The 16699-nt window shown below is 36.0% G+C and overlaps 1 long non-coding RNA gene across 1 annotated transcript; it reads left to right on the forward strand.

Annotated features, from left to right (window-relative positions):
- The first annotated feature begins 113 nt into the window (after positions 1–113).
- Positions 114–15345, forward strand: LOC122237003. The gene is made up of 3 exons (XR_006215196.1): positions 114–586; positions 6869–7131; positions 14722–15345. It is a non-coding gene; the product is annotated as an uncharacterized LOC122237003 (long non-coding RNA).
- The last annotated feature ends 1354 nt before the right edge of the window (positions 15346–16699 follow it).

A 16699-nucleotide genomic window follows, 5' to 3' on the forward strand; every position in this document is an offset into this window, starting at 1 on the left:
TTATTTTTTTTTTCTTTTGGGATGACTTTTTATACCTCCATTTTCTATTAGACCTACCAAGACCCTGATATAAATGTCATGACGCAGGCACTCTTCATATTTGCCTATAATCTCCCATTGAATGGATTTCTGTCTGAGCTTATACTATTTTTCTGTCACTTAAGGTTACCCAATGACCTAAGGTAACCATAGCAGCAAAGAATCCACATTCTGTCTCTCCTGACATTCCAGTAGTCCCCAATGATCACTAACTCATTTTTCTCCCCCACTAGTCATGTTCATCTTCCTTTTTTCTTGGCCCTTTATGAGGGAAGTTTGCATTTTCTTGATACATTTATGTTCTCCATTTTAATTTTCCAGGGAAATTTAGTGTTGCACCCTGGATATCTTTGCTTGGCCTTTTCTGGTTCTGGACTTCTCTGCTGAAGGAAACCCCTAATTGGAGTTCCTGACTGAGTGGACCACCTACCAGACTGCCTCCCATGCTCTGCAGGAAGGTCTAGAAGAAATAGACATGGACTGGGAATCAGAAACACAGAAAATACAAATTCTGACCTTGTTAGTTCTACCAGCTGTGACACTATGAGTGAGTCATTTATCCTGTGTAAGCATCAGCCAACTAATGTTTAAAATGAAAGGTGGATTTTAAGGGCTTTTCAGACTCTTCTCTCAGATGGGCTAAATGCTGAGGAAAATTATATGTTCCAGAGAAGTGTTTGCTAAGGGCCTGCTGAGATTACTGGCAACTGTCTTTACTTGTCACACCAGGAATGTCTGAGTAAGAAAAGTCCACACAGTTAAGGGTCTGAGCATTAACCTTCTCATACAAGTTGGCCTCAAGCTGTGCTTGATTTCCATAGACTGACAATTGTTTAGATCAAAAACAACTGTTCTGTAATTCACAGCCTTGTCAAACTCAACCTGAATGCAATTTTATAAAAATATTTCAGCCAATTATGATTAAGTAGTAGAAGGAACTCATAAATAGATCCAGGATAGTACATACGTTTCAGATGCAAAATTAATGAAATATTTCCTTCAATGAAGAACTGGATTATAAATGTTAAACAAGAGAAGGGTAGCATTTTGAAATAATGGAATCTTTAAATAAAAAAAAGCTACATTAATAGAAAAAAGGAACAATTTATTAATCATAAAGGCAAATTATTAGTTAGGAAAATTCATTTATTCAAGGAATTTTATGTTAATATCAAAGGTTGGATATATATCTGAAAGTTTTATTCTTAAAAGTATTTTTCTAATTTGGGATTGAGAACTGCTCCCTGAACCTCTCACCCCTCCTTTCTACTTCTCATCTCCAAAGATGTCTAGATTGAATGTAAGTTCGTCAGCTACAAAGTATTTATAAACCACAAACCTACTGAGACTCTTTTTTTTTTTTCATCATTTTTTATTTATTTTTGGGACAGAGAGAGACAGAGCATGAACGGGGGAGGGTCAGAGAGAGAGGGAGACACAGAATCGGAAACAGGCTCCAGGCTCCGAGCCATCAGCCCAGAGCCTGACGCGGGGCTCGAACTCACGGACCACGAGATCGTGACCTGGCTGAAGTCGGACACTTAACCGACTGCGCCACCCAGGCGCCCCGAGACTCATTTTTAATGAAAAGAGCCATGTAGTAGAAAGTCTAAGAGGCCATATATCTCACATGTTGGTATATCTAGATAAGAAAATGGGGTTACCATGGAGCCCAGCTGGCAACATTAAATCTAAAAACATAACTACAAGTCTTTCCCTGATCAACAGCAGAGGCATTTTTCACTTAAAAACAAATAATCAAAGACAATTTTCAGATACACAGATTCCATTAAGCCTCAATCCTTACCAGCGGTTTTCAAGCAAAAGCAAATTTGCCCTTCAGGGGACATTTGGCACTATCTGGAGGTATTTTCTTTGTTACAGGTCGGGGGTAGAAGAAGCTATTGGAATCTAATGGATAGAGGTTAAACATTCTATAATTCACAGGGAATTTTCTGTCAATAGGTCAATAGTCAAAATGTTAATAGTGATGTTCTTAAGAAACCCTGATCTGTACATTGCTCATGACAGATGGTAGGCATCCAGATGTTTGGAAGGTAATTAAAAATTTGAAAGAATAGGGGCGCCTGGGTGGCGCAGTCGGTTAAGCGTCCGACTTCAGCCAGGTCACGATCTCGCGGTCCGTGAGTTCGAGCCCCGCGTCAGGCTCTGGGCTGATGGCTCGGAGCCTGGAGCCTGTTTCCGATTCTGTGTCTCCCTCTCTCTCTGACCCTCCCCCGTTCATGCTCTGTCTCTCTCTGTCCCAAAAATAAATAAAAAACGTTGAAAAAAAATTAAAAAAAAAAAAATTTGAAAGAATACCAGTGTTAGGATGTTAAAATCTGACGTCATGATGTGAACATCTACTCTGATCTCAGAGATAAATTTTTACCTTTTAGCTTTTCTTGATGAAGATCCACAATTCTTTCGGGTTCTATGCCATTAAGATTCAAAATGAAAACCTAATCAGAACACCTCTTTTCCTTTATGTCCTGAAACAATTCAGATTAAATCAGTTATATGCAAAAGTTCCATTCAAAACATTTCAGCCTGGGGCACCTGAGTGGCTCAGTGTGTTAAGCTGCCAACTTTGGCTCAGGTCATGATCCTGGTTTGTGAGTTTGAGCCCCACATCAGGCTCTGTGCTGACAGCTCAGAGCCTGGAGACTGCTCCAGATTCTGTGTCTCTCTCTCTGCCCTTCCCTCGCTTGTGTCTGTCTGTCTCTCAAAAATAAATAAATGTTAAAAATGAAAAAAAAAAAAAAAACATTTGGACCAGCTATTCTGTGTCACTAATTACTGTTATTCTTATAATAACTCTCAAAATACAGATTCTGCTAGTCACCAATCCTCTACAATAATCTCACCACATTTATCTGGATTTTATACTAAGATGAAGTATCCATCTATCTTGGTTACACACAATTTTTTAAAATATTTGAAAAAATGTTTACATTTATTTTAATTTTTTCAGAGAGGGAATGAGAGAGAGAGAGAGAGAGAGAGAGAGAGAGAGAGAGAGAATGCAAGCCAGGAGGGGCAGAGGGAAAGAAACCCAACAATATAAATCATAGACCTTAGTTAATAGTATTGCATTATTGTAGTAATTATATTATTTCAGTATTTCATTGGCTTATCAATTGCAACAAATGTGCTACTCCAGTGAAAGATGTCAGTAACATGAGGAATCTAGAGAGCTTGGAGAAGGGGATATATGGAGACTCTGTTCTATCTACTCAATTTTTCTGTAAGCCTAAAACTTCTCTGAAGTACAAAGTGTATTAATGTATTTAAAAAATGAATCTTAAACTAATCAATTAATTAGTTAAGAATCTTGACCACTACTAGTATCATCCATATAAAAAATAATTTCCTTGTTAATTTATATTTAAAGGTGGAAACCAAAACAAAATTGATATAAAATTAGAAGATAAAACATATCTTCGCAACCTTGAGATAGGGAAAGGTTCCTGAAGTAGGACACACAAAGTACTACCATAAAAAATATCGATTAATTGGACTTAGTTAAGAACTCTTGTTCATCAAAATATACCATTAAAAAGGTTAAAATGCAATCCACAAAATGAAAGAAGATATTTGTAATATATATTAAAGACTCATATTCAGAATTTTAAATAATTACAGATTGATTTTAAAAAAGAATATGAAGGGCGCCTGGGTGGCTCAGTCAGTCAAACATTTGACTTTGGCTCGAGTCATGAACTCACGGTTCAAGGGTCCAAGACCTATATCAGGCTGTGTGTTGACAGCTTGGAATCTGGAGCCTGCTTCTGATTCTGTGTCTCTCTCTCTCTCTGCCCCTCCCTTCGCAAGCTATCTCTTTCTCTCAAAAATAGATAAACATTAAAATAATAGTAAAAGAATAAAATAAAAAAGAATAAGTGTTTTTTTAAAAATGGGCAAAGAATTAAACAAGAACTTAGATGGGCAAGATATCCAAATGGCCAACAAACATATTAAAAAAAGTGCTCAATCTCATCAGTTATTAAGGAAATATGAACCAAAACAACAATGCAACACCACTACACACCAAATACAAAAACAAAAACAAAACAGTAGCTAATTAAAATCATAGAAATATCTAGTATTTAGTGTTGGTGAGAACATAAAACACTTGCTTTGTCATATCTTGGTAGTTTGCTGTGAAAATTAGTAAAATCAATTGTAAAGCTGTTGGCAATATCAAGTAAATGAACCTATGCATTCCCTATGAACCAACAATTCTACTCCTAGAAGTTTATTCAGTAGAAATGTCTACATACCTTTGCAATAGCTCCACACTAAAAATATCCAAAATATGCATTAGCAATAGAATGAATATGTAAACTGTCATATATTATAAAATGAAATACTATACAGCAAAAAAAGTGAGGGAACTACTGTTATACACACCAACACTGATGAATCTTATGCAAGCATAATATTGAATGAAAGAATCAAGACATAAAAGAATACATACCTTATGACTTCAATTTTATAAATTACAAAAGCTAGCAAAGTTAATTCAATACAAGCAAAGCAGAGACTGAATTTACCTTTGGGAAGAGGTGGGGATGTATCCTGGGAGAGAAAATAATGTCTCCTGAGGTGCTGGTTTGTGATTCGCTTTGTAAATGTTCATTGAGCATACATTTAAGGATTTGTATATATGTTTGTGCATATATAATATTATATTAAACGTAACAAAAAAGTTAATATAAAATGGCATTAGCCTTTATCCACATATTTTTGAAAAGTAGTTTATGTTGGTATTTAACTTAGTTTGGGCAATGAAATTTGAGTGATCAATTGCCTTAGATAAGATTAACATAGATGCTCTTTCAGTTTTGCTATAAAACACTTTAGAACATAATTTACTTTGGTTTTGAAATAATAAAAAAAAAAACAAGAGAGTCTGTGTGGTCAATTTCTGGTAAAATGATGTATTAACTAGGATAACACAAAAGGCAAAGAGAAAGCAGAAGAAAAAAATGTATATGCAAAATGAGAGAAGAGTAGAGGAGGAAAAACAAAAAGAAAGCCAGGAAACCAGCAAAGCCTCCTCCTTTGAAAGGAGGAGGTCACTTACTTTGAAATTTATTAAAGTAAACTAAATTTATATTTTTTCTAAATATAGAAAATCGATTTTACTTGGTATATATTTAATTTTCAGAGTTGATATCTTGAATTTAGAAACCGAATATGAATGACAATCTTCTTAGAACTCGGATAACATTATCTGATGTTTTTCTCCCTCTCCCTACAGGGAATAAAAACATCTTTTGGGGGAGTTCATCCTATTGCTGGGTTATATATCTTTCTATTTTTTTTTAAATAAGCCAACTTGCAGTTGTAACAAATAGTCAAATATGACAAATGTTTGAATAGTTCCACTGTTGAAAATTACATCATGGCCAAGTTATTTAACTCTGGTAAATGTAGCCTCTCCCAATTATTTTTCCTTAGCTACTCCCAAACAATTTAATATGCCTGATACAGAGAAGAGAGAAAAAAATCATTTCTTTCTTTTAATCTCTTTAATGTCTAAAGGTATTAAGAACATAATGGAAATTACACGGAAGGATTTTCAAAGACTAACAAAAAAGGGCTAAGTAATCCATGAGTGATCAAAGAGAAAAGTGTATTATTTCCATTAAATTGTGAAAGACAAAAGTTTCAAATCCAATCTGTAGATTTTCTAAAGGAGTCACTGTTTTACTGTTTTCTCGTTAAGGAAAGTTGATGATGGTCACATTGGTATAAAGTAGGATTTCTTGTACAACGTGGTGAAATAAATTTTCTCTCAAATTCTTAAGTCTTAAATCTAGCAATTTTCTTTTTTTAATGTTTATTTATTTATTTTGAGAGAGAGTGAGAAAGAGAGAGATTGCAAGCAGGGGAAGGGCAGAGAGAGGGAGACAGAGAATTCCAAGCAGGTTCCATGATCAGTGCTGAGCCCCACACGGGGCTCAATCTCACAACCTTGAGATCATGACTTGAACCGAAATCGAGAGTCAGATGTTTAACTGACTGAGCCCCCACAAAGGCCCCTCAAATGTAGCAATTCTTTAATATTCTAGTTAATGTTTATATTATCCAAATAAAACATAAAGGACAGAATAGCTAAAAGGTACGTAAAGGTAAAAAATATTGTGCTTCATAACACTCATTAAACTAAATAAATGGGTATTTGTTCCAGTTCAATTCACAGACTGGTTAAACAGCCCACTAACTAATCAGAAATCCCCTTCCATGAAATTTGGCAGTTTCAAAGACAAACAGAACAGAAAGGATATGTGTTTTCCATCTTATTGGAGGCCAGGTATCCATCTACACACTGCTGGCAAGGCTCCACTCTTTACCCAAGCATGCACAGCTGTAGTTAGAATTTGTGTTTATTCCCTGGAAGATTCTCACAGGTTGCCAGACTCCAGCAAGAATAGCAACCTGAAGTAGGATGAAGGATGAAAAGAGCAGAGACAATGTCACTCAGTATCTGATAAATATAGCTCTCAGGGAAGGCTAAACATATGTTGTATCAGGTGGGTCTCTCCAGGGCTACCATCTGTCATGCAAGAAGGCAGAACAAATTCCTCAACATCATACCATCATGCAACATGGATTAAGGAATGCTTTACTGAGAAAAGGGAAAACTCACTAGGCCAAGGTCAGGGAGGCAGAGATGCAAGTACTCCAAAGTCACTTCCCGCATATTCTCATTATCCCATAGAGATACACACCAGGCCAGGACATCTGCTGGGCACAGTCTGGTTTTCTTTCTGATGCAAGGACCCCTAACCATCTAGAGGTCTCTCTTCTTATTCTGCAGGCCTGAGAAACTGAACTTGGCAGTAAGGAAATAGACCTCAGGGAACCCAGCTGCCTGGATTGAAGCACCAGCTGTTTCTAGGACTGACTGGAAGGACAGCTGCCCATCTCCTGGAGGCTTCAGGCTTGAGGGATACTCTAACATTTCCGCTAGGGGAAGAGAGCCACTCCTCAGCACTACAACTCTAACAGGCTGGCTCATTGCCAGCTAAATCCACAAATTCCCAGGGTTACACTGTGATGGTTCAATTCCTTTACCACAAGGTAGATTTCTACTCTCAGCCTCAATTGATCTTTTTTCTCTCTGCCAAAATCCTTTATAATTTTGGGAATTTTTCAGTCTTCAAATTAATTGTGTGTTTCCACTCACACAGTAACCTACAACTCAGTGATACTGGTGTTCCAAGACTATTAGTTCAAATCCCATTGAGATCACTAAACGTCCTATGACTTTAAAATGGTCACACTTTTGAAGTTTAGCAGAGAATATATTATTGGATATGGCCACTCTATTCTTTGCATGTATAATCCTGTTTTCCATGTTTACATTGGAATTTCAACTAATCTTGCTTTTAAGTGCATCTATTTTGGCCACACTATTCTTCATGAGTTGAAGAATCTCCCCAAATACATACTCATTTTTCTTTGTATAAACATTTATTTAGTCTGGTCCAGGCACTTTTCTAGCAGCAGCGTACTCAGGGATTGATAGAATATATTGTCTGCTCTCCAGGTAGATCTAGTCTAATGCATGAGGGAAATGTAAGAAAATAAAAACAAGTAGCTAAAGGAGCATTTCCTGTCCCAAACCCCACATCCTTCTCTAAAGCTATTTTTGGATTATGTAGATGCAGAGAATTGATTATAATTCTTATAAAACAAAGTATCATAAAATATGTTCCCTTTTATTCAGGAAATTTTGTCAGATGTTTATAATTTTCCTCATGTCAATCTTGTATATATTTTGTTGGATTTGCGCTAAAGCATTTCAGCATTTTGCTGCTAATGTAGATGATATTGTATTTTTAATTTCAAATTCCAATTGTCCATTATGGTTCTACTGTAATTAACTTGGCATGTTAACTTTTTGTTCCTGAAAATTTCCTGTAAGCACTTCTTAGTTCCTGGAAGGTTTGTTTTGTCAATTTTGCATGTTTCTACATAGACAATCATGTCATTTATGGACACAGTTTTATTTCTTCCTTCCCAATCTATATACTCTTTTCTTCTTTCTTTCCTTCCTTCCTTTTCTTTCTTTCTTTCTTTCTTTCTTTCTTTCTTTCTTTCTTTCTTTCTCTTTCTTTCTTTCTTTCTCTTTCTTTCTTTTCTTTCTTTCTACCTTCCTTTCTTCCTTTCTTCCTTTCCTTCTTTCTTTCTTTTGTCTTATTGTATTAGGAGTTCTGGTACAATCTTGAATAAGAGTGGTGAGAGAGAACATCTGCTTTGTTCCTAATTTTAGAGGAAAAGTATTTAATTTCTAACCATTAAGTATGATGCTAAGCTATAGGGTTTTATAAACATTTTTTTTATCAAGTTGGGAAAGTTATCCTCCATTCTTAGCTTGCTGAGAGTTTTTATTATGTATGAGCAGGCATTGGTTTTAATCAATTTTTTATATTTATTAATATAATTATATGTTTTTTTCTTTAGCCTGTTGGTATGATGAATTATATTATTTTTTGTATCTTGAACCAACTGTACCATGAATAAGTAGCAGTTGATTATAATTCTTTTTATACATTGCTGGATTTGATATTCTAAAATTTTGTTTAAGAATTTTCAGGTATTCAGAATATTGGTCTGTAATGTTCCTTTCTTGGAATGCTTTTGCTTTTGTTTGTTTGTTTGTTTGTATTATTATTATTTATTTATTTAGGGTAATACCCATCTCCTGGTATGAATTAGGAAATGTTCCTTTTCTTCTATTTTCTGGGAGAAATTGTAGAAAACTACTACCATCTCTTACTTAAGTATTTGGTAGAATGCATCAATGAAAACTTTGCATGGTTTCTCTGGGGAGGAGTATTAATCATTGAGTCAATGTCTTTAATAGATATAGGCCAATTAGACTAATTCTCTTGTGAGAAAGAGTTTATGTCCTTGGCACACAAACTTCTGGTAAATCGTGTTTTATAGAAATCGGTGCATTTAATTTAAATTATCAAATTTAGGGGCATGGAGTTATTTGCAGCATTATTTTAGAATCCTTTTAATGGACACAAGATGAGTAGTGATAATTCCAATTTCCAATATTAATAATTTGTGCTCTCTCTCTTTTTCTTAGCTATACTGACTAGCAGTTTATCAATTCTATTTTATTTCCACAGAACCAGCTTTTGGTTACATTGATTTCTCTATTGATTTGCTTTGAATGTCCTTGCTGTTCTAATTTTTATTATTTCCTTTATTCTACATGTTTCAGTCTTACGTTGCTCTTCATTCTCTAGTTTCCCAAGGTGGAAGTGTGTTGTTTATTTTTTTAATGTTTATTTTTTTTGAGAGAGAGAGAGAGAGAGAGAGAGAGAGAGAGAGAGAACTCGAGCAGGGAAGGGGCAAAGACAGAGGGTCACACAAAATCTGAAGCAGGCTCCAGGCTCTCAGCTGTCAGTACAGAGCCCGGTGTGGGGCTCAAACTAATGAGCAGTGAGATCATGACCTGAACCTAAGTCAGACACTCAACTGATTGAGCCACCCAGGCACCCCAGAAGTGTGTTGTTTAATCTCTAAATATTTTCAGATATTTTAGCTATCTTTCTGTATAGCTTTCTACCTTAATTCACTGTGGTCTGAGAGAAAACTTGGTATGATTTCTATTTTTTAAATTTTTTGAGTTGTGCTTTATGACTCAGAATGTGGTCTATCTTAGTGAATTGTCTATATAAATTGAGAAGAATGTGTATTCTGCTGTTATTGAATGATATATTCAATAAATGTCAATTACATCTAGTTGATTGATGGTGCTATTCAGTTCAGCTGTATCATTACTGATTTTCTGCCTGCTGGATCTGTCAATTACTGACAGAGGTGTGTTGAAATCTCCAAACTGTAATAGTGGATTTGTCTATTTCTCCTTGCCGTTTTATCAGTTTTTGCCCCACTTAGTTTGATACTCTGTCATTAGGTGCATACATGTTAAGGATTGTTATGTCTTCTTGGAGAACATTATGGAATGTTCCCCCTTTTTACTGAGATTTTTCTTGTTCTGGATTGTGCTTTTTCTGATATTAATATAGCTACTCTAGCTTTCTTTTGATTAATATTGGTATGTGATAGCTTTCTGTATTTGTTTACTTTTAATCTATATGTGCCTTTACATTTGAAGTGGGTTTCTTGTAGACAACATATAGTTGGGGTTGGACTTTTATATTCACTTTGCCAGTCTTTGTCTTTTAACTGGTGTATTTATCCCATTCATATTTAAAGTGATTATGAATATGATTGGATTAATGTCTTCCATGCTTGTAACTGTTTTTTGTTGAACATAGTATTTATTCCTTTAAAAAACAATTTTCCTCTTCTTTTCTGTCTTCTCTTGTTTTAATTGAGTGTTTTATATGCTTTGATTTTCTTTCCTTTCAGAGAATTATCAAAAACAGCTTTAAAAATTTATGATGGCTTACCTAAACTTTTCAATATACCATTAGAATTAGTCTCCATCTATTTTCAAATAATTCTATACAGGTTCATGGGTAGTACAGGAGCGTTATAGGAAAGTATCCCAAATTCTTCCCTCCAATCCCTTTTAACATAATTTATTTCACATATCCATGTACTGCAAACATCCAATAGTTAGTAATAGTAATAGTTGTTATTACTACTTGAACAGGGAATCAACAAAGAACAAGAAAAACTAAAAATATTTAATTTTACCTTAATTTATTCCTTCTTTGATGCTCTTCCTTTCTTTATTTAGATAGAAGTTTATTTTACTAAACTTCCTGCAAGGCTTATCTGCTGGTGATAAATTCCCTCAGTTTTTTGTCTGAGAAAATCTCTCTTTCTCCTTTACTTTTGAAGGATAATTTCACAGGGCATAGATTTTGTTTTTTTCTCTAAACATTTTAAATGTATTTCACTCAGCTCCCCTTCTAGATGAAATGATTTCAGATGAGAAGTCCAACGTAATTCTTACTCTTTTTCCTAAATTGGAAACGTGAGTGAAACGGGAGATTTTTGTTTTTCCTGCGGTCTTTACCATGAAAATTTGGTAGATTTCCTGGGGGTAAAATATATGTAAGTATGGGGACCCTCTAACACCGAGCCTCAACAGTTCTTAGCTCTCAAGCCAGTCCACACTCAGCCTTCAAAAATTCTTTAAAGTGACCATATGAGTGTCCCTAATGTCTGCTTGATCCAGTGGCTTCTAGGTTGGGTAAACTGAGCTCAGATTTATTCTTTTTATCCATTTTTTCTCCAGCTTTTGGATGGATGTTTGCCATATGATTGCAAATCTCTGATGTATCTAGGAAAAGATATTGATTTTTAGTTGTTCAATTATTTTTCTTCCTGAGAGTACAAGAATTATGACTCCCAAGTTCTTTATGTGTTGGAACTAAGCTGTGTTTTAGAATCTGTCCACCTGGGGTCAGTTTTAGTAAATTATATTTTCTTTGAAAATTATTTAAGCCACTTCGATATCCTGTATCAAACTAGATTTTGTTAAGCAAAGTAAACTATAATTTTTTAAAAGTTTCTTCTCTATTTGTACTTACTGCATCCCTATCATTTATTTTGTGCCTGTGTGTTTTACCTGATTTTTTCCTCTTATCATTTAGTGTTTTAATTAGTTTATTATTTCTTTGAGAAATAGTTCTTTGGTTTATTTGTGCTTTTTACTTTAGTTCATTTTTGCATCTTCCTTAAAATTGTTTTAATTATTTTTCTAAAATCTAAAATGAAATGCTAAATTCTTTTATTTTCATTACTTGGTTTTTAAACATGAGTGTTTAAGAAATGATTTTTCCTCTGAGCATTGTCTTATCTGACTTATTGTATACTTCAATGTGTAGCATTCCAATTAATTTCTTAATTGCCTTCTGTATATTATATAATTTTTATTTGTATTTCCTCTTTGGCCAAATATTTATTGAAGACATCTTTTTAAAATTTCTTTTTGTGAAGAAAAATTATCTCTCTCTTTCTTTTTCTAGTTTTATTGTACCATGGTCACATTATACTATATTATTTAAATTATTTTACTTTTGTCCTAGTTTTCTATGACAATATAAGTAAAATGTATATGTGTATGTGTATATGTGTATATAAGTAAAATGTATATATGTGTATATGTGTATAGGTTTTTTTTATGTTTTTAGTGGACATACTTTACATTATTAGGGATACCTTATAAATTATGTCATTTTTATGTTATGTAGCTTTTTACGTGAACTAGAAGAGATGAATTGTGTTTCTGCCTATTGCTTTTTTTCTTCTATGGCTGTAAATATAATAAGATAGTGTTGTTTTATGTAAGGTGAAATTTTTCATAAAAAATATTTCCCTTCTAAACAAAGAATAGATAATAAATAATAAATCATATTTCTAAGTCTAAATAGATCTCTTTTATGTAAATGACCTAGCAGTGCAAAATGACTATAACAAATATGCCAGTGTTTGTTAGCCTTATTGCCAAACCTATTGATTTCACTATCTGGTATCAACAAGACAAACAAAACCATGACACCAGTGTTATATTTGGTTCTGTACTTATATGAACTTAATGTGTTCCTACAATCAACTTTGATTAGAGCTGGAAGTGATGTTACAGCTCTCTAGTAGTCCCACTCATCTCATTTACAACTGAGAGAACCAAGGTCATATAACTAGATGGTAGTATTGTCAAACTGGTCCAGAAAAGTTCTTACTCCCTGGAGCAGTCTATTTGCATAATAGCTTGTGTTCTAGCCAAGTTGTAGCATACCAGCCCCTTTCATCCCTGTCTCAGAAAATAGGTTCTACCAGGAGCTCATTCTCTGTTGGCAACATATCATCTAACTCTACTCATCTGATTTCATTGGTCAAATTGGTAAAATGAGCTTGGGCAAAGCAGATTGTTTCTCAAAAACTTGACATAAGAGAATCATAGGGAAGTTGAGGAAGAGCGGTGAGCACTGCAGTGGATCCAAGAGCAAGACAGACATGAAGCAGAATCTAGATTGATAGGTAGAGAGGAGTACAGGAATGATACACCATGAGAAACAGAGATGGGAAGACCCTAGCCAGAGAGGCCATGAGGTAGAGAGAGAAGAGTGGAAGAGGAATTCGCCCATAGAGCCTCAGTTCCTCACCTTTGCAAGACCTAGCTGTTCAGCTCTCCCTGGATTTTCAGAAGACTATTCTACTCTTTCCCTGTATCTTTAAATACCTTAAATCAGTTTATTTTTTTTACAGTGAAATGATCCCCCTGAGCCTTAACATACTGAACCAAAATAAAACAATAAAAGACCTGTGCCACATTTCTAAGCCTTTCTCCAGTGGGTTGAGGAAGGTACTGAATCTCAAAAATTTAATTTTGCATGTGGTGTAGGCTTTTAAAGTGACATCAAAACTTCCAGGAGAGACATATGAAAGGTAACATTCAAAGTGTCTATTATTAATTTTTGGTAACCAGTCCATTTTTATATAAGCATCTTGCCAATTCAGGCAGAATAACACTGGTGTAAAATCTTCCCTGTTCCTTCCTGGATATGCTTGACATGTCTGACAGCTTAAACTTTAAACTAGTTTTATTTCGACTTGGGTATATCTTCGAAAATAACGTTAAATTTACAGAGTCGCCATTTTCCAAGTTCCCTTGTAGTAGTTGGACATATCAAGAGGACGGCTTCATGCCAGACTGGTATATTCAGTAAATAATTCTGGTATGATATGTAAAAGTTAAAGCTATACTCTGGTCTAAGGTGGTGACAAAAGAGACTCCTGAATTTCCCTCCTCCCATGGACTCACCAAACATCTGGCTACACTTGGAACAATTCCCTCCAAAAGAAATCCAGATGAGGGGCGCCTGGATGGCTCAGTCGGTTAAGCGTCCGACTTCGGCTCAGGTCATGATCTCGTGGTTTGTGAGTTCCAGCCCGTGTTGGCCTCTGTGCTGACAGCTCAGAGCCTGAAGCCTGCTTTGAACTCTGTGTCTCCCTCTCTCTCTGCTCCTCCCCTACTCATACTCTGTCTCTCAAAGAAATAAGAAGTGTTAAAAAAAAAAAGAGAAATCCAGATGCTAGTTGGGTCACTCCTAAACATTGGGCAACCAAATAGAATCCATACCAAAGCATGTAAGAAAGGCTGAGACACACTGTTACAATAAATTCCCTCTCTGCACAGTTCTGTAAAATCAGAAAGGAGCCCCCAACTCCCCATTGCTTCCTGAGGAGTGAAGTGCTCCAACTTTTAAAGCTGTTGCCCAAAAGAAAGACCCCTGAACCACTTAGTTCTGAAAGCCAGAGGGGCTTTTGTTTGCAAGTCCTAAGGACTATGGCAAATTAAGTAGCAGCTACTAACAGGTGCACCAATTTTACTGTACCAATGCCCCACAGGGCTCAAGTAAAAATGATCTCCTCAATTTAACCCTGGCAGGGGTTTGACAGCATATATTAAAGTTGCTGCCTGAGGTCTGGCTTCTAATTAGTATACATCTGGGTTGACTGAGATACTCCTCAGTGCCTTAAAATGCCTTCTGGGAACTTGATCCACCTTCTCCTTCTGGTTCATTCCAGCAAAACAACAACAACAAACAACAAACAAAACAAACAAAAACAAAACAAAAACCAAAAACAAAACCACAAAGTTATGAGTATCTTTCTGGAAGAAACTTGCCCACAAGTCTAATGCCCCAACTTCTGTCATTCTTCCTATAGGGCATGTCTCCAAATCACCCAGCTCTGATGGCCCATGGGACTTGCACTCATGAACCCCATAGACTATAGACTATTCTCCAGTAAAGGAGAAGCCGCTGCTACTATATGGAGGACAGACTCAGCACAGAGAGAGAAGAGAAAAAATGCTCATCTCCCAGTTCCTCCCTGGAAGGGGTTTGAGTGCACACCATACAGGCTGCTGCCTGATGCTCTGGCTTCCATTCAGCCAGCATCTAGAGGCCGACTGTGACCCTTGCCTTTAAGACATGGATGCATCTTCAAGCTCAACTACTGGGAGACACTCAGAATAAATACAAAGGCTTGGATGATCCCAAAGCTGGGCTAGTTGATGGGCTTTATCTCCTCTACAATACCAGTCTGTCAAGACTGGGAAAAGTGGCCATTTTATTTAATGTACAGACATCAGCCCAGAATGTCAAGAAAAATGAAGAAACAGAGTATGCTCCAATCAAAAGAGCAAGATAAATCTCCAGAAACCAATGTTAATAAAATGGAGGTAAGTTATTTTATCCAATAGAGACCTCAAATTAATGGTCAGAAAGATGCTGATTGAGATCAGGAGAACAATGCATAAGCAAAGTAAGAATTTCAAAAGAAATAGAAAATGAGAACATATTTTGGTAAATAGCTAGAAGTTCTAGTAAAAAACTTACAATGTGAAATCTAAATAAATGTATACAATTCTTATTTGTCAATCATACTTCAAAAAATCCAGAATAAAAAAACACAAAAAAAGTAATAAATATTTTTTTTAAATAAAAATGGATTACTAGCATTCCTACTGTGTCAGTTTAATTTACTGCCCTCAGCTGGAAATTCTCCCTCCAGTACCTGCTCTGATGTAATGAGTTCTTCCTTTGTGGATTGCACACAGTGAAGCTACCTCTGTGTAGATTGATGGGCATTGTGGGGGCAGGGAGGCCCTCTTCCTGGTTCTGGTACACTAAGATTTTACTCTTACATGGGCCTTCTGCACTTCTGGTCAGCACTTCAAGTCCATGGGGGACATCCTACTACACTCTGCCCCAACCATGCCCCAAGTACGCAGTTTCTCAGTCCTGGCCTTGGGAGTTGCTCCCCTCAGCTCCCAGGTCATGGACACACCATGTCCTATGTTTGTTCCTATAGTAGCATCTCAAGTCCCCCTGCACACCTCCCACTTGCCTCACTTCACCTGTGTGAAGAGGGTCCTCCCAGGTTGGACACAATGCACCACATGTCACGTGACAATGCTGCCCAACAGTGAACAGGAATCCTTCTGTGTACCTGTCCACCACCTACACTCACTTGTGCCCCGTATGGTAGCTTCCTTCTGTCCTGTGATTCTGGTCCAGCTCTGGCCTGAGCAACATAGGGAATGCTTGCACTCTTCAGTGGGCTTGTCAAATGAGGTCTTCACCCAATCCTTGAGAGAGGCATCCATTCGAAGTTTTTCCTTTTTCAGACATTCCCTTCAGCTCTAAGTTACCCTTTCACATTCTTTTATGTCTTTATCTTCCTATAATTATTTTATAATTCCTTATATTAAACTTCTTCTGTTCAAATTATTGTGTGGCTCTCTCTCCTGATGACCCAGACCAATAATTTTAATGATTCTGTGAGGATTTAATAAATTAACTCGACTTAAGCACCTATTGCAATTCTTGGCCTATAGTTAGTTTCTGATAAATATTAACATTATCATCACAATCATTATCATCAGTATCATCATTATCTTCATCATCATTACGAGTTGCAAAAGTGACACAGACTCCTTTATTCAAAGACTATTCATCATTTCTTTAAAAAGGTATTTTTTAAGAGCTACCTAAACTTGACTTTCCTGCACCAGGCCCCTACTCCAGTCCCCCAGTCACTGTTGATATTGTGAAAATATTCTCCAATCCCACTATCTGAGGAATTCACCTCTCAGGGTGACTGAGGCAAATCTAATTGCTCTGTATTTTAGTATCTTCAT

The sequence above is a fragment of the Panthera tigris genome, chromosome A3, assembly GCF_018350195.1.
Source record: "Panthera tigris isolate Pti1 chromosome A3, P.tigris_Pti1_mat1.1, whole genome shotgun sequence".
In the NCBI taxonomy this organism is placed as follows: Eukaryota; Metazoa; Chordata; class Mammalia; order Carnivora; family Felidae; genus Panthera; species Panthera tigris.